We start from the raw sequence: 18,532 nt of genomic DNA, 5'->3' as shown, positions 1-18,532 counted from the left end.
TTTATTAAAAAATACTGAAACTCTCACCTGAAACGTGATGTGTCAGGTCTCCTGACAGGTAGAGCTATGTGTGCTACAAATCTGCTGAATGCTGAGATGGCTCAGTCTGCATGTCTTATCACCACGCCCTTGTCAGAGTTTGATATTGGAGGAATGATCACTCTACTCTTACTGAAGCCTTGGCATGTATCTTGTTTTGTGCTGTCAGTCCTGCTTCTGTTTGCTCTGGATGAGCCCTGTACCTACTGCTTTTCAGAGAAATCACCACGTCCTGGTGAACTGGAGCAGAACCCTGTTGCAGTGAGTTGCAAGGTGGAGTACACAGCAATCCTGGCAGTCTAAACCCTCCTCTTCCCCAGCAGGCTACACTCCTCATGGTGCTCCTGCCTGTGGCAAACACAACTGGGCAAATCTCCTCCAGCTTCTCTGTTCCACAAGAGCTTCTTACCCAGTAAAGGGTTTTTTTCTGCCTTGTCAAACTGGTTCACAACCAGCACTGATACCTGTGGTGGGACCAGGTGCTGCTTCATCCTGGTTCAGGAGGTTCCCTGGCCGTAGGAGATCTCACAGATGTAAAGGAACTTTCCCTGTGCTTAGAGGTTTGAGGGCTGGAGACACCAATCACCAGCAGATGGGTCCTGATGGTAGGAACCAAGCACCAGAGCTCTCAGCTTTGTTAGTCAGAAGCAGGATCTAAGCCTGGATTGCTCGAGCAGCAGAGAGTGGGTTGTTTCATCCCAGGAGAATTTTATGGGTTATTTTGGCAGAGAACAATGGAAAAAGCATGGTCTGTGGCTGCCTTTCTTGGCTGTGTGGATGACAAAGTTTGCCTTCTGGCCTGCCAGACCTTTTTGCCTTCATTAGCACAAACTTATTTTGGAGACTTTATTTTTTTCTTTTCAGTTTTTTTTTTTTTTTTTTTTTTTACTTTCTTTCAGTCTCCTCTGGCTGGTCTTTGTCCCTGAAGCCCACACTGATGGGAGCATCCAGGAGATAAGAAAATGGTGAATTATGTTTCGCATCATCTATGGTTGGAATTTCAGTGCTGCAGGGTCAGTTTTAAATTATCCCTGGAGGGTTGGTTGTGTTTTATAAGCTGGATGGCTTGGCTTGCAGCCTTTTGATTTTTCCAAATAGTATAAATCTATAGACATTTGCCTTTGGCACAAAAAAGCTCCCCACTTCGAAGTCAAGAATAATTATTTTCCCAGAGACAAGGTCAGCAGCTGGATTGAAATAATGGGATGGAAAAAGTCACTCTTGTTGCTTTTCACATGATTTTTAATAAGTCATTTTCAAAAGCAACCTCAGTGCATCAGCATCTGCCCCTTGCTCCCACGGCAGCCACGAGAGGTTCCTTAACCCAGGTACAGCTCCCGGTGTCCCCCAACAGGGCAGGAATTTCCTCTGAAGCTCCACCTGCAGCAACAAGCACACAGAAAGCCACAAGAAATGGTACACAGCCACTCCTCCCCTTGCCTAATAGTGGCTGCTTCCCTAAGATTTTCCAAATTTCTCTAAAAACTCACCATTTCCTTTTTTTAAAATTTTATGGTTAACTGGAACCAGTGTAGTTCACATCAACTGAAATCTTTCATTTACATTTCTACTTTTCCAGAAAGAAATACTCTTTGCAAGTAACTTGCACTGAAAATGCCAATTTAGGGACGAGTCCCTAGACAGCACTTTCCACCTGGCTCTGCAGGGAGGATTTGGGATGCAGGAGGGAAGTGCCCCACCACTGGCCTGATGAGTGGTTTGGAGGAGAAAAACACACACTGCATCTGTACTGGACATGAGCTGTGTCTAGCCTGATTTTCCTTCTTGAAGCTATTGAGTTTATTAAGGATTATTATTTCAGGCATCCTTTCCCCTGCTACTGAAAGTCCATTAAGATGGAAAACAAACCTTTCTCTCTTTGAGCACGTGGATAGTTTTGGTCTGGACCAACTTGTTTCAGAGTGACATAACCCAAAAAAACAGCAGGAACCATTTGACTGAGGTTCTGCTGCCAGAAATACTGAAGGTTAAAATAATTCTTGGCAGGGCCTCCATCCTCTGTGGATCCCAGGTGTTGGACACGCAGATTCCAGCTCTGCTTTGGCCTCTGGTGTGTCTGTGAAGCAATTCATGGCAGAGAAAGGGAAGGGTGAGGAGCTGTGGCTGAGGGGACAGGCTGGGCTGGGGCTCTGTGGCTCCCTGTATGGATTGAGCTGTGTCCTTGTGGTGTTTTTCCTGGGCTGGAGTGGGAGGCACCTTGGGCTCCTCCATGAGCCAGGCCAGGGTGCAGCTCCTTGCTGTGCAAAATGAGGAAAAGGGGCAAAAACCAGACCAGACACCAGTGGTGAGGTACAAAAGGGTTGTGCACTGAAAAGCACGGGTGATGGCTGAGGGGAGGTGGTGGGTATTGTCAGTCATAGGGATATCTTTATTCCATGCAGGTGTGCTCTTTCTTCCCCTTTCTATTATTTATGGTGATACTGAAGGTGTTTATTATCTTTTCTACACAGTTGGTGTTTTTTTCCCCTTCAGCTTCCTCAGCACCAGTTCTGTTTCCTGGGTAAACACTGTTCACAATCTGTTCTTCCCCTGCTAAAAACTGACCCCTGAGGCTGATGGGGGTAACAGCCAACACAACAGGCTCGAGGTGGCTGATGGCTCTGGAGACCTCAGTAAAATAACCCCAGTGTTTATCATGACCTTGAGTAACTCACTACTTCTTTCCTTGTCTCCCTTCCAAATCTGTTAAATAATAGAAAAAAATACTCCTCCCTTCTACGCCACGCCAAAGGCTGGATGATCAGCCTAACCATGGGTTTTCAAAGGACAGGCCCATTTCTATGAAGCAGGCAGATTCCTGTCTGGTGTGAATCAGGACAGGGCTGTCACCATCACTCAGGGCTCAGCTGGGGATGAGCCCTCAGACATTCACTTTGCAGCTTTACATGTGAGCAGATCACTTTGTGAAGTATGAATGCACTTCTCAAGTGAATTAAATCTCTTTGTGTAGAGAGCTTTCATATCAATGGATATATCATCCTCCATTCTAACACTTAATGAAACTTTCCATCTTTAAAGGAATCCTTGAAGATTGCCTGATGAATCTTGATTTCCCCCCTGGGCAGCAAGCAAGTTTTTAAAGTCCCATTTCACATAGAGGCAAACCAGCACCGGGGTGAAGGCTGACATTTTGGAAAGGTGCCTCTAATTCTGGGAGCACTCAGGTTTTATCCCACCCTCCAACGTGCCAAGGGTGCTGTTACCCTGTCACAACACAGTGTCTGATCTTCAGCTTGTGCTGAGAAGTGGGAGAATGCTGGCAAAGCTGAGGGAGGAAACACAATCTGGGTGATGGCCACCCATGAGCCATGCAGCTGCCATTGGGATTATCATCCACCCCAAATTCCAAGCTCACCCCAGAGCCACCATCTCCAGTGGGGCAGGAGGACCAGATTTGGGGTTCTCCTAATCTGTTTCTACACTGGCCATTGCCCTTTGGGCTGTACCAATTCCTGGTATCAGGTGAGGAACCTTTGCCCACGGGAGCGAGGCTGACTCTTTCCCTGTCCATTTCTCCATCTCTCTGCACCTGGTGTTGTCATTCCTGCCTGTCCTGAGTGGGTGTTTAATAGCTCCCACTCACATTTCACAGGCGCCCTGGGTGGATAAACAAGGTGAGGGCTGGTTTGGTCTGGCTCAGAGATCCGAGATGAACAAATCTTCCTCACAGCTGACACCAATCCCACAGTCTCTGTGGCACCCATGGGTCATTCCCTACCCAGACACCCACAGAGTTTCACTATTTGTTTGAGTGCTGCAACAGAAAAGGCTCCAGTAAATACTCAGCAAAGGGGCAGCTCTCCCTCACCAGTCCTAAGCCCAGTCCAACACCCAGTGATGGGTTTATTTAAGAGGCTGAGCAGGATATGTATTTTCCACAGAGTAACAAGGGTGTTGGCCAGGTTTGTTCACTTCAGGCTGCCCAAGGTGTGCTTGTTTGTGGGTATGAACCCCCCAAACCAGGCTTTTTTTGCCTTACACAGTGTATGTACACTTGGTGTGATCTGTCCCTCGCTTTAAGCCTCGTGCATTGGCAACATTTCTTGGGAAACCAGAAGTTAGCACCAAGTTTCTCTCTTGTGGATGATCACTTCTGATTTCCCCAGGATTTTTACCTGTGTTGGACTGACAGAAGTGGAAACAGGAGCAGGTACAGCTCCAGGGTGGGCCACAGCTTCAGAGGAGTTTTGAGGAGAGAGAACTGCAAAACCTCAGCCCTGATGAAGCTACCTTGGCTTCAGGTGGTGCCTGTGGATTCTGGTGTGTGGGTACAGAGCACCCCTTCCAGCAGGCAGAGTGCAGCATGTGGGGGAACCGTGGTGGGAGGAGAGGAGGTAGGGCTGGGGAGACCTGGGCTGCAGCAGCAAACCATGGCAGGGCTCCAAGCTCTTCAATAAAGTCCAAACTCTTCAATAAAGTGAATAAAAACAAAGCTAATTGTGGGAAGAAGGTGCAGATTAATAGAAAGATACTTTGGCAGACAGAGACTGGCCCAAGAACGGGGTAAATCAGGTGGCTCTCCCATCACTAAAGCCTGGATTAAATATAGGATGTGAGATTTGGTGTACAGGGGAGGCTTCTGGTCAGGTCTGAGGCATCTTGGGGTTACCAGACAGAAGAAACCCATTTCAAGTTATGGATGTCAGTCTGTCATATTCACAGAGATGTCAGGACCCCTTGCATTGAGTTATCAGGAACAAACAGTTCTCCGAGCAGTAGTTCAATGTAATGTCAGATATGATATCAGTACCTCTTTGAAATAGAATTTGATTTTCTTTTTAGTGTTTTTTCTCCTCTGTGCTGTCAGTGCTGAAGCTCGTAGGACCAATTTCTCTGTCCACTGGTGCAAACTTAAGTTTAGATCCTGGTAAATCTTCTCTTCTGCTCATAGGACCACCTTTTCCACCCTCATAATCATTGAAATACATTTTCCTATGACAGAAAAGACCAAAGAGCTGTGGATGAGGCAAACACTGGAATGGAACAACAGGAAGAAATGGTGCCACTCAGAATTAAGCCCAACTTTGTTTGGCATTTTGGCCCCATGCAAATGAGTGGTAAAATTTGCATCAGCTTGGGCTGAGCTGAGATAAGCCTAAATCCATTCTAGATTGTAACTCTTTGCTGCTCGAACTGTGAGTAGTGTGGGTATGGGTTTCTAGGCCCCAGGCAAGTCTGGCTGTGGCTTGGATCACAGCTGCCTCACTGAAGCCAGTTGCAAAAGTCGTGCTGACTTCAATGTGACCAGGTTTGGGCCCTGCGGCAAGCCTGGCCTTTTAGTCAGCCGAGATCAAGTGTGATATTAATTTAATACCTGATGAATCACCTTGTAGGATCTAATTTTTCCCATTGCAGGGAAAGGGGTGTATTTGACAACCCAATATGATCCCTCCCTCTTTAATTGCTAATCCAACTAAATCTTCTGGCAGCAGACATCTGAAAAACATTGGAAACTGCCATCCCACAAACGTGGCGATGTGCTGTAAAAATAGCTTTATGCTGAAATGCTATTTTATTACAGCAGTTGCTATAGTTTCTGGATCTGGCAGAGCTTCCTTCCCCATAAACCCTGACTTTAAAGGGGGGGGGGGTGTTGTAAGTCAGCTGTTGTGATTCCCAAGTTTAGGCTGAAACTTGGCACCGAGTCCATCTGTAGGTTAAACTCATCCTCTGCAGGTCTTCTGAGCCTTCTCAAAGTGTTTGTGTGTGACTTGTGCGCAGGAGAGGTACCAGCCCAAATTCACTGGCTGCTCTGAAAGGCTCATTTCTGGGTTCCTGAGAGGCAGGAGCAGCCCTAAGAGCAGCCAAGTCCAGGAGGGGCTCGGTGTAGGCGCAGCCGTGTCAGATGAAATACCACGGTGAAGGTCAGCTTCATTCTTACTGTCTCTCTGCTTTATGTATTATAGCTCATTCTTTCCAAGGTGACAAAGGAGAAAATGAGAAAACCCACATGTGTTCCTGGCTCTCTGTTTCTCTGCACAGCTTCCATCTGTCCTGAGCTGTGAGACGTGCAAGCTGCAGGGGAAAGGCAAAGGAGGCCTTTGCCAGCCAGGTCTCAGCTTGGTTTGAGCCCCACGGCAGCAGGAGAGCAGGTGGGTGCAGAGAAATTCCCCACAGACTTCCCAGCAATGCCAGGGAGAAGCTCTATGAAGCACTGGTGTATCTTCCACCTCCCATGAGCTTGCACAGGACCAGTGCTGGCCTCTCTGAAGAAGGCAGATGTTCTCGTGGGGCTTATTCAGGAGGAGCAGAGGCCAAGGTGTGGACAAGACAGCCAAATTGTTCATCTCCTGTCAGCGGTTTTGCACTTTTAGTTAGCAAGAGCCAAGTAAGGGTTTGTGGAGTTTTCAGTTAGGAAGTTTTTAGTTAGGAGTTTTTAGTTAGGAAGCAAGTCACCACTAGAAATCTTCCACCTGAGGCCAGTGCTTCTCCTGAAGGTGAAGATATGCCAGTGCACAATGTCAGTGAACTAAAGCCTGGCAGGGAATGATTTGTTTGGACTCACTGTAGAATGGAGCCAAGCAGGAAATGCAGTAATTTGGGTTATGACCTGGTGCTGTTTGTTTGGGTCCTGAACACAGCCTTGCTCATTATACCAAGGATCAGGGGCTGCAGAAAGCTGCTGGTGATGGAGGGGGCTGGGCACCATCCCTTAGGGATGTGCATCCACACACAGCTTTGGGAATCTCCAGCTTGGAGAGGCTCTGCCATGTCAGAGCTGCAGGGAAGGCAAGGGACAGGAATATCTTCAAAAACATCAAATAAATAAATAATCCTTTCCATCCCCTGGTGCCTCTGATCCCACGCTGTGTCAATGCTCAGAGCCACCCACGTGGCACTGGCAGTGCTGTGGGCTCCTGTGGCCCCACTGCAGGCAGGTCACTCCACAGGCTGCTCTTTGATGTTTAGGCAAGGTCTGGATATTTCTTTTCTTTACTTCTCCCCTTGGAGGGACGAAGGCAGTGGTGTTGTGTCAGAGCCAGCTGTGCTCTATGCAAACCAGATGCCCATCACAGGCAGCTGTCAGGTGTTGCTGCCCCTGGCTGGCTTGTGCCATGATGGATCTGTGCTTGAGAGGTCAGTTTGGGAAAGCTGAAGCTCTGCTCCAGTCCACTGCTCATGCCATGGCAGCACCATGTCCTTGCCAAGAGGCTCCACAGGAGCCACGTTTCTGCAGCATTTCCCAAAGCTCCTCAGGTGAGACCCACCTGGGCCTGCTGTGGCTGCGTTCTGCTGCCTGGGGGAACAGATGCTTTCAGGAAAAGGGAATGCATGGATAAGTTAGCGAGGGAAATGTGAAATGGCCTATGGAAATCCCTTGCTCCTGCAGAGCCCTGAGCAGGCGGGGGACAGGAGGTGCCTTCCTCTCCCTCCTAAGCCAAGGTTTGCTTATGAAAAATGAACCACATGCCCCGGTCCTTGCCACCAACGCCTTTCCTTGTGGCTTTCTGTGTGCTGCAGTTCCATTTTGCAGACATCTGGATTCAATAACCCTGCTGATACAGCCCATAAAATTAGAAACCGAACACTGTGGAAGGCAGAGGTCAGTGAGTGATTCATCCTGATATAATGTGCTGGGGCTGGAGCGCTCCATGACTCAGGATGGGGCTCTGCAGGGCCCTGGGGTGCAGCGGGGCAGCCCCCTGCCCACGGCTCCCTGTGCTCTGTGAGGAGAGGTGGGAAAGCAGGGGGAGGCATTGGTTGCCTCCGGCATTTCCCTGACCTCAGAGGGAGAGACCTGGCACCTCACGCCTCCAGAATCTCTGTGGCTTCCAGAGGAAGTGCTGTGCACCCCCTTATTGGGGGGATAATCAAGGACTTGGAAAAATTGGGCTTGTTTCCTCTCCACAAACTTCTTGTGCAACTACAGACAAACCCCTGCTTTCCTTTCTGGCTGTAAACCAGCCTCGAGCCTGCTGAAAGTCCCGTTTGGTGTGGAGAAGCTCCCTGTGTGCCTTGGCTTATCCCTGCAGAATGCTGGGCAGCGAGGCTGAGCTGCAGCCCGTGGCTGCTCTTCCCTGCCCTTGCAATGCTCTCCAAGCATCTGAGCCCCGTCTCTGAGGAGGAGGAGGTGGCTGCGGTGTCCCCAGGCTGGGCAAGGCCCTGGCTGGAGCCAGGTTCTGCCTGACAGGTCTCCTGCCAGCAGCTGGCACTGGTGCTCAGTGCCCTGAGCCTTGGGTGGATGGTTCCACCACCCCAAACTTCTTCCTGCCCCAGTGGCTCTGGATCTCCACAGTCTCTGGCCATGTGTGGAGAGGTGAGAAGTCTGATTCCCTCTTTGCAGCACCCTGTGACTCCTGTCTCTGTGGTGAGCAGAGCTGGAGCTGTTTGGTTCTGCAATGCGCCAGCCCCAGGCTTGAGCAGGGACCAAGAGGTGAGTGTGGCTTAGAATGCACATGGAGAGGGGTTAAAGCTCGTGCTTTAATAGATTTAAATAGATAATATATTAAAATGGAGAATGGAAGCAGAGAGAAGGGGATGGGAAAGATCAGAGTGCAGATTTGATGCTGCCCTGCTGTGCAGAAATTCAGAAAGCCCATGGATACCCTCCTGCTGCAAGCACAGCTGTGCCTGCTGGATGGTGTGCGCTCATCACCTGGGATCTACCTCCTGATTTCTCAGCCTCAGTGGTGTTTGTCCACTTTGGTTCTCTCTGCAGCCAGGAGAGAGAGAAACTGTCATATTTTCATGGTGACAGCATGCAACCCGCTGTCTCCAGAGAGCAAAGGCACAGCCAGAGGCATGAAGGATTGTTTTCATCATCCTGCATGCAGGCAGTGACTCACACAGGGACGCTGGATGATGAGGGAGGGATTTCAAAGTCAGGAGGAGAGCCAAAGGCTGAATCCTGCTCGCAGCCTTTACCTGCAGGGCTGCACAGACTTTGGGATGGTGTTTGCTACAGCAAGATGTCCCTTGTGACCTAGGATGGAAGTGGGTTGTGAGCCACACGTGTGACTGGGCTCCTGTAGGATGTGCAGGTCAGAGCAAGGACTGGCGTCTGGGCTGGATGTCACACCAGCTCAGACCTGGCCAAACTGGGAAGCAGGGCCTGGCTTGGTAGCACTGCTTTAGTTCTCACAGAACTCTGCAGGACCCAGTCTAGGCGAGAGGTTTTTTTATAACATTGGTTTTATCATAATGATTCTCAGAATTTTCACTCCCATCTCTCGACCTCAACACATTGAGACCACTGGTCCTGTTGGCCTGAAACCATATTTTCCTGCTACTCTGTAGCAAAGATGATAATCTCTGGAGCCACTTCCTGGGTAATTTTAGGGTGAAAAATATCTGTGGTTTCCCTTGTGTTTGCACAAGTATTTATATCTGCAATCATATAGAGAAACTCTCAGCCCCTGGTACTGCAGAGAAGCATCTTATACTTCCAAGAGCTGACATGTCAAAGACTTCTCCTTCCCCCACACCTTCAGCTGGGGTGAAGCTGTTAATCTCCTATCCTGAGACACACCCTGGTGCTAAATCCCTCGCCTTGCTAGGAGGGAGCTTGCCTACAGCCTGCAGGGTTTAGAGCTACCCAGGGGCTCTGGAACGGGGGTTCTGCACCTCGTGTCCCTCCTCAGGGCTCTCAGGGCAGGAGGCACAAGGCACTTTGCCTGAGGGCTGCTTTCCCCAGTGTGTTTTTTGTGGAAATGGAGCCTTGTGGCACTGCATGGCTGGAGCAGCAGCAGAGGATAACGTGATGCAGGAGGTGGTCACCTCCAGCCTGCAGGATCCATCTGGTGTGAAGTCCTGGGCATGCTCCTCACCATCATTTTCACTGTTGGTGGTGGGAGGGGGATTCACAGAATCCCAGAATCACTGGGTTGGAAGAGACCTTCAAGATCATCGAGTCCAACCCAGCCCCAACACCTCAACTCAATCCTGGCACCCAGTGCCACATCCAGTCTGTGTTAAACACACCCAGGGATGGTGACTCCACCACCTCCCTGGGCAGCCATTCCAGAACTTTATCACCTTTCTGTAAAAAACTTTCTCCTAATATCCAACCTGTATTTCCCTTGGTGCAGCTTGAGGCTGTGTCCTCTGGTTCTGTCAGTGCTGCCTGGAGAAAGAGCCCAACCCCAGCTGAGCACAGCCACCTTTCAGGGAGCTGCAGAGAGTGATGAGGTCACCCCTGAGTCTCCTTTTCTCCAGGCTGAGCACCCCCAGCTCCCTCTTTAAGGTTAAGGTTGTCTGCAGAAGTGTCATTATCCAGTGCTGGATAAATGACTGGCCAAGAGAATGTTTTGCCACGAGGCTCCAGGCTGGACTCAGTAGATTGAGCTGGGCCCTGGCGGCAGAGGGACGCTTTCTACTTCAGCTGATGATGGAATTTAATGCTGGATTGGCAGGTGCTGCACTAGCCCAGACCTCAGCCAGGAGAGTGTGAAGTTTGGCTACTTGCAGTGCTGCTAATGTGTGCCCAGAGTGTGCCCAGGAGCTTCCCTGTGGTGCCAGCTCAACACCTCTCAGCTTCAAGGGACAGCTCTCCATCACCTCCCCACCCTGTGCAGATCTTGCTCCTTTTGAGGTGACTCTTAATCCCATCTAACTTTGGTGAAGGAAAACTGATATTCCTTGAGGAGGCACAGGCAGGATCAAAGACGAGGACGATCTTTATTCTGGAAAGTTTGGCTGGATTAGGCTCAGCTTTTATAAATATGCAGATCAAGTACCATGACCTACATTTCACTTCAAGGATATTTTATTAACTTTATTTTTTTTTACTTGTCATGGCTTGAATGTGGCTTGGCTGAATGGCTTCAGACTGTTAACAGCCTTGGCCCTGACATCAGCTTGTGCTGTTAAGTAATTTGCAATGGGTTTCTTTAATTACAAATGCTCTTATTTTTCATATTGTCACAGTCTGCATAGCAGATACAGACTTTTAAAAATCATGTGCCTCAGCCATGAGGGAATTGTAGAAGCTGTGGCTCAGCTGGGAGGGCAGGCATGGGCCACACAGCCATCAGGACATGTGCAGGCAAAGGACCAGGTACTCACTGGGAACACCAAAGAGAAAAGTGGGGTGCAGAGCTCTCAGCAAGAGGATGGAAGCCCATGGATGGAAGTACTCCTGAAAAATCACACTCAAGGAGTCCCAAATGATGCAGCCACAGTTGTGAGCTGCAGATGAACAAACCCCGTGTTTATCTCTCCTCAGCAGAGTTTCTGCTCTGCAATGACAGCTGTGAATGTTTTGGAACCTGCAGAACCATGTGGAGGCTGAGGCACCTTTGCAGGGTGATGTCTGGGGAGGAAACGCCCAGCCAAGGAGGAAAAACAAATTAAATAAAAGCTCTTGCTGTTTTCCTAATTGTTGCTGTTTCAAGGGAAAACACAAACAAAGAAACCTCAGAGGAGTTCACGGCGGGACAGGAGCTCAGTTTGCTGTGCTGTAGCCCTGTCTGGTTCCAGTAATGCTGCTCGCAGCACTGGGGCTGCTGCTGGTGCTCTTGGGGAGAACAGGAGCAAACGGGGCAGTTGGGAGAGGCAAGCACTGAAAGAAAAGACTGTGCTGGCAGCTCAGTGGGCTGGAGAGGCCGTGGAGGCCTGGCCGTGAAGAACTCAGCCTCAGAGGGAAGGAGAAGTTAATGAGATGGAATAAATCATGTCACGGCATGTGCTGGAATCGGGGCCCAGGAAAGCTGTGGTGGGTGAGGGGCAGCTGTGCATGGGGGCAACACGGCAGGCAGGGCATCCTCGTCTGGCCACACTGTCCCAGAAGTGGGACTGAGGGTGGTCTGACTCACTGGCACCAGGGACACGTTCATCAGAGCCACTGGGAGGCTTTAGGCAGGGCAGGTTTAGCCTCAAGGTAAGAGGAAAATGTTGGGATGTTTGGCACTTGGCAGGTCCAGCTGTCCTTCTCCTGCTGCACTTTTTTTGCCTCAGCACCAACCCCCAGCAGGGGCTGTGTGTCAGGGTGGTGGCCCAGGCATGACACGGGGGACTGGAGCACCTCTGCTCTGGAGACAGGCTGGGAGAGCTGGGCTTATTCAGCCTGGAGAAGAGAAGGCTCCAGGGAGACCTAAGGTACTAAAGGAGCTCCAGGAGGGCTGGAGAAGGACTTTGGCCAAGGGATGGAGTGACAGGACAAAGGGGAATGACGTCAAACTGACAGAGGGCAGGGTTAGATGGGATATTGGGAAGAAATTCTTCCCCATGAGGGTGGGGAGGCTCTGGCACAAGTTGCCCAGAGAAGCTGTGACTGCCCCATCCTTGGAAGTGTTCAAGACCAGGTTGGGTGGGGCTTGGAGCAACCTGGGCTAGTGGAAGGTGACCCTGCCCTTGGCAGGGGTTTGGAAGAAGATGATCTTTAAAGTTCCTTCCAACCCAAACCATTCCATGATCCTGTGCCATGAGGGCACTGTGTGGCTGAGCCCAAGGAGCCTGCAGGCCGGCTCCTCCATGGGCACTGGGAATTCTGCTTTTGAGCCCTGGTCCAGTCCCATGGAGCAGCCTGAGTGTGGAGCACAGCCGGAGCTCCTTTATCCTGCTCTGGCTCTGCCTGGCCAAACCACACATGCTCCAAAGCAGTGCAACTCCGATCTGAATAAATAAAAAGCTCTTCCAGTTCCCCCCGTCCCTCCCTTGCCTTACCCCCAGCTCTGAAAGAAAAGGAGAGTTCAGGAGTTTCACACAGCATCCAGTTTCAGGCAAATGTTTTCTGTAAAGCTAATTGAAAATGTTCCTCTGTGCTGTTCCCACTCACACGAGGCTGTCGGGGAGGTCAGGCTGTGGTGATGTTCCTGTGCACCCCTGGTCTGGGACTCAGTGGCCACAGTCCAGCACACGGTGCTGAGGAAGGTCCTGAGTGATCACAGCAGGAGCTGGCAGGTTGTCAGACCCTCATAAACTCCTGGAGCTTTACAGCGACTGCCCAGCCCCAGAGAACCGCCATCCCAAAGAACTTACGATGCAAATCTATGTCCCAGCCTTGTCAGAGGCCAGCACTAAAAGGCTCAAATCATCGGGATTTGCATTGCATGAGCCGATAGGGATGTGTGGCTCCCTGTGAAAGCATTTTCAGCAAAGCCTCTCTCCCTTATCTCTCTCATCTTTGATGCTCCCCTGGTGTAGCAAGGCCCTGAGAGTGCCCAGGCTGGGAGCCACCCCAGGGACCCGCACTGGAGACAGTGCAGAAGGCAGTGGCTGATGTCTGCATGTCCCCAAGGATCCCTGGGCTGCTTGGATGGGCTGGATGTGTCTGCAGGCAGCTGATGGGCCCCCCTGCCTGGGTGCAGCCCCATGCCCTGCCTCCCTTGGTGCCAGGTTTGGGCACACACAGGGGCTGTGGCAGGAGCCAGGCTCCGTGTGAAGGGCTCAGGTTTAGGAGCTGGGCATTGACTTTTGGTGAATTACCTTCATATTCTTAGTTCTCCACTTGCTCATGAGTGTCACAACAAGAGAGCCTGGAAAGATGCCCAAACACACCAGAAAGGAATCTAATTTCTTTTCGAGGGAGTTGCTGCAGAAAAACATTTGAGTTATTTGCTAAGCTCTAATAATGATACTTTACATTTGCATTGCAGCTTCCACCTAAGGGCATCTTGGCACAGCCAGCAATTAAACCTCCGAGTTCTTGTGAGGGAGACAAAGCTCTTTTCTAACATTTAACAGACAGCTAAACTTTGGGCCAGGGTCAGATTAAGTGGCTTGCTGGGAGATGTACATTGAGTGTGCAGCAAATCCAAAATCAAACAAGAGCCTTGCTCAGCCCAAGGAGATGTTTGGGATTCTGCTCCCTCTGCTCTGCTCCAGTTGGCTTTTGTAAGCCTCTGTGGTTTGATGGCAGTTCAGAGACATCCCTTCTTGGTATTAAATGCAGGAAGGTCTTTTGTTGGATTTAGGCAACAAGGCGAGCTAATTGCAAATTCAATTTTGGTTTAGAAATTGAAGCTCAGTCTCCATCACCTTAGCAGCCACAGAGTTATCTCTCAGGGCTTTGCTCCAGCACTAGATTCATTTCAGGTCTGTTTTCTTTAGAGCTTTATGGTCAGTAATTAATGGTATAATTACACATCGACATAATGATGGCTCCTGACACGGCAAAGCTCAGGGCACTGAGTGTGGCTCATTGTTTGCTCCTGTTTTTTTTTTTTTTATTTTGGAGGGTGAAAGCAGGCAGCTCTGGGCTCTGACTGCCCAGCTCCAGTGGGGGAAACCCTTCTGCACCAGTGCTGTGTCCAGAGGCACCAGAAACCCACACTTTCCTTTGCTGTGCTGGCAAGTGTCCTATCAATGGACACTCACTGGCCATCATCATCCACTGGGAAAATCCTGAACGGGGAAAACCAGGGGGAATCCAGCACACCTGGACTGGGGGGGCAGAGCTGAACATGGCAGAGCTGCTTGAGCTGAAGGAGTTTTCTCTGTGCCTCTGGGTTCTTCCTGGGGTCTCCAAGTTTTCCCTCCATGCAGTGTCTTGGCTGAACACAGATCTGGGTGCTGGGTGTTGAGTGCTCTCAGGAGGTTACATTGTGCAGGTACAGACAAGCAGGGGCATGTGATGGACTCTCAGGGCTCTCTTTCCTGCCAGGAGCTGCTCTTGGTCATAGTTTCACTGCAGTGGTGCTGCAGGCACCTGGACCTAGATCTGCTCTCTGGTGCTCTTCAATTTCCCCATCAGGCCATGGGGACATCCATGGTGAGGACAGATCTCTCCACCCTGGATTATTGGGATCCAACAGATCCCAGGGACATCTGGTGGAGTTATTTTAGGGTTTATCCCTACTCTGGCTGCCCTAGGGGGTAACACTTAAACTCTGGGATGTCTCCTCTGCTTCCAAGTCATGCCATCCCTGTCTAGCCCTGCTCTTGCCAGTACAGCCGCCCTGACAACCATCAGGACACAGCCAGGCTGGAGGAACAAGGTTGCCCATGGATCAGACCTTGGCTGCTCTTCCATCCCCATCTACTGGCCAGCCTGGAAAAGAGCTTCCTGGGGAAATTCCACGTGGCTGCTCAGCTTGTGTCTGGGCATGCTGGGCACAGCAACTGGCTCGATGATCCTGGTGCCATCCCTGCTTGGCCCTGGTCAGGATGGTGGGACCAGGGGTGGATTTGTCGATGAGAAGAAGGCAGTTCACTCTGATTTTTGGTGGGATCTTGCAAGACCCTGTGAAGTCTGTGCATAGAGAGGGAAACTGCTTTGTGCTCAGCTCTCAGCTCTGATCAATGTTGGGTCTCCAATTCTCTCTGGGATTTTCCTGTCCTCTTTCCTGTGCTGAGTTTTAGAGGAGAAAGTAATGCTAGAGGGCCAGGAGTGGGACAGCATCTCCACTGCCCTGGCTCATTGTGAGCTCTACACACCCTTGGTCAAGTTCTCTGCTTTCTCTGTAATTTTTCTTTCTTTTTTTTTTTTTTTTTTTTAACAGAGTAGCAAAACCTTCCTGCCTCACTGAGACCCTGCCGGGAACATGTGGGTGAGGCTGGTTCAGTTTTGTTTTCTGGTCTCCTGGTTTGTCCCAGCTGGAATCAAAGTTATGCAAGCTGGTGGCAGCAGTTGTGAGGGTGTTTTCCCAGTGGAGTTTGTTCCCAGAGGTGGGGATGGGACAGGGATGCTGCGGGCACTGGGCAGGCAGCTGCAGATTGGCAGTGTGGTGATGGATGGTCTCTCCTTTGCAGGCAGAGAAGTTGAGTCAGGGTGATGAAAGAGGGACAGCAGCTGCATAGGTGCTTCCTGAGGAGAAATCATCTTGGAGATGTCCTGGGGAAATGCCACCATCAGGCTCTGCAGGTTCCTGCCTTCAGAGGCTGAACCCCAGCCCTCTCTTGAAGGACTTGGTTCCCCAGAACACAGCACTGACCTGTGGTTTTAACTGCTTTTCCATCTCAGAACTTATGGAGAGAAAACTTCTGGTTTTTGCAGACATAGATATGAAAGGCAGAGAAGAAAGAAAATTGATAGGTTGCTCCAGCTAGTGCCAACCAGCAGATGCCCTGAGTAATTTTGAGATCCAGATGCCACTGACTGCATTTGCAGTGAGGTCAGCTTATCCCCATGCTGATTACCAGCAAACAAGAGCTGTGGTGAGAGGAGCCATCCCAAACCCCAAACCAGCCACAGCCTCCCCTGTGCTCTAAGAGAGAGCCACAGCCCAGGCTGGTTTGTTCAGAGACACATCTGTGCTGTCAGGGCCTGTTGGCCTCAGTCAATTCCAATGATTGCACAGCTAAAGCACAATCACTCTGATCTCAGATCCAAGTTCAGCTTTTCATGTTTCAGAGAAAAAAGGAAAGTCCTCTGAAAGACGCAGCCAAGGCAGCAGTGGTGCAAGACCCAGGGGTGGCTTGTGTGGTTGTGGATGCTGGCTGCAAAGCTTGCATGGATTATCCTAAAAGGATGATGTGCAGTTGCAGATGGGTTACCAAGCATCTACTTCATATACCTACTCTTAGAAAAAGTGATCAGAGATGGTTTCTGCTCCTTTGAGGGCCAATTCTCATATTCTGCTCCTGTTCATTATGCAAATGCTGCATCACCTGCAGTCTGCCCCATTTCAAGGACAGTTTCTTCCATTTCTGTGTTGCTCTCAACAGGTGGTCAAACAGCCCAAGTCTTCAGTGTCCACCTTCAGAGCACCTACCTAGCATCAACTTGGAAAGCTGGAAGCCTTGCTGTGCTATCACAGCCCTTGGATTTTTTTCCAAGCTCCCTCACATTGGCTTGAAGCAGGTGCTGAAGGCTTAACGAAAGGTGTTAACCAAAACAGCTTCGAGGTATTTTCAGGACTATTTAAGTGCTGGGAGAAATCATCTTAATCAGAGCCATCTGTAGAGACCTGTGATGTGGGACTTGGATGGCAGAGAAAGTTGTGGCTGCTGATTTGCTCCCAAAGAAAGTTGGCTGCAGCAGTGCAGGGCTGTGGCTGCATTTTTATAGACTATGTATGAAGTTATGGAGGTGCCTGGATTCATCTGTGGAAAGAACAAGTGATGCTCCCAGAGGCCAGAGGAAGGTGCTTCCATCTGCTGAGTGAGGAGACCCTCGGGGTCTCTGCAAGAGGGACTGGACCAGGGGGGACCATTGCTGTAGGAGGTCAGTACCTGAATAACTCTGTCTCCCTCTGGTCATTCACCTTGCTGGAACCAGGCAGAGCTAAAAGCTTTCAGAAATGCCTTTCCCCTCCCCAGGAGTGTGCCCATGTCCCCACAGTCCCCCATGGCAGCTGTGCTGGGCCTGTCTGCCACCCCACAAGGATGGGGAGCCCTGCATACCACACCCGGGGCGAGGGTGTGTTTGTGTGAGCTCCAGCAGTGGTGGGGAATCAGCTCTGAGGCTGTGGTGAGTCCCAAGGTACAGGCTGGCTGTCTATCCCTGATCTCTAAATGCACACCGAGACTGTCTGCCAGTCCTGTAACACAGCCTATCTTCACAATTATCTGTGATCCCCCGCGATATGAGACATTTAATCTGTGTCTCCTGACTTCTTGTCAGATTAATTACCATCAGCAGGAGTGTTTTCTGCTGTTTTCAGGGGAATCCAGTCATGGGAAAGTGAAGAAACAAGCTCTGCTTATTTCAGCAGGGCTGGAAGGAGGAGGGAGGGCACTGAGGGTCCTGTGCTGCTGCACTGGGGCTTCTGCAGGCCCTGGGCTGATGACCTTAGAGGTCTTTTCCAGCCTCATTATTCTATGGTCCCGTGGCTTTGCAAACTTTTATGTAGTTTGGAGAGGTTTGAATGTTACAAAATTAGGCTTTCCTGCAGCATTTAGGTTTTTATAACACTGCCTTTTAACACAATGCCTTAATGCCCTGTAGGCTTTGATATTTTCACCTGCTCTCCCCACTGCAGGAGGGTGGAACAGAGCCGTGGGCTGTGGTCCCAGGGTGAGATGGCAGAGCCACACCTGCTGCTTCAATAACCTCAGAAAAACAGGCGTGAGGGCACGTCTGCCTTGCAGACACATCTCCTGCTCTGCAGGGCTCCCCCGTGCCCGTGCGAGCGGCCGGAGCGGCGCCGCGAGCCCTCCTGCTCCGGGGCTGGGCCGCGGGCAGGCCCCAGCCCGGGCCAGCGGGGATGCCGTGTGGGAAGAGAGGGGAAAGGGAATGGGGAAAAGTGTTTGGGCTCCTGGAGAACGGCACGAGGCTCTTCGCTCTGCGGGCAGCGATAAATCTGGCAGCTGCTGCAGTGACTGTGTGGGCTGTTCTCGTGTGTGCGCGACTCTTGCTGGTTTCTCAGGCTGCGGCCCCCTCTGAACGTGAGCTGAGGGGTGGAAACCCAAACCTAATCCTGTGTGTGGGTGGAGAGCCCATCCTGAGTGCTTTTGGGATGGCCGCTGGCTGGTTTTATCCTCACTAAATCCGAACGGATGCTCAGCATTGGGGGATGCTCGTGGTACCCAGCAGGAATTCGAGCTGTGCAGGAAAGCAGAAAAAGCAGGGAGATGCTGAGGCTGTGGAGAGCAAACCACCAGCAAACCACCCCAGACACGTCTGTGTTGAAGAGCACAGCCTGTCTGGGGG

At 50.7% G+C, this 18,532-nt stretch overlaps 1 protein-coding gene across 1 annotated transcript in view; it reads left to right on the top strand.

The window, feature by feature from the left end:
- The window catches only part of TBCD (tubulin folding cofactor D), a 382,417-nt gene that overhangs the window by 332,127 nt on the left and 31,758 nt on the right, over positions 1 to 18,532 (top strand). The gene's annotated exons all lie outside the window — the stretch shown is intronic.

The sequence above is a fragment of the Vidua chalybeata genome, chromosome 19, assembly GCF_026979565.1.
Source record: "Vidua chalybeata isolate OUT-0048 chromosome 19, bVidCha1 merged haplotype, whole genome shotgun sequence".
NCBI classification, from domain to species: Eukaryota; Metazoa; Chordata; class Aves; order Passeriformes; family Viduidae; genus Vidua; species Vidua chalybeata.
Note: the sequence above shows the minus strand (reverse complement) of the source record. Positions and strands in the feature narration are given on the sequence as shown.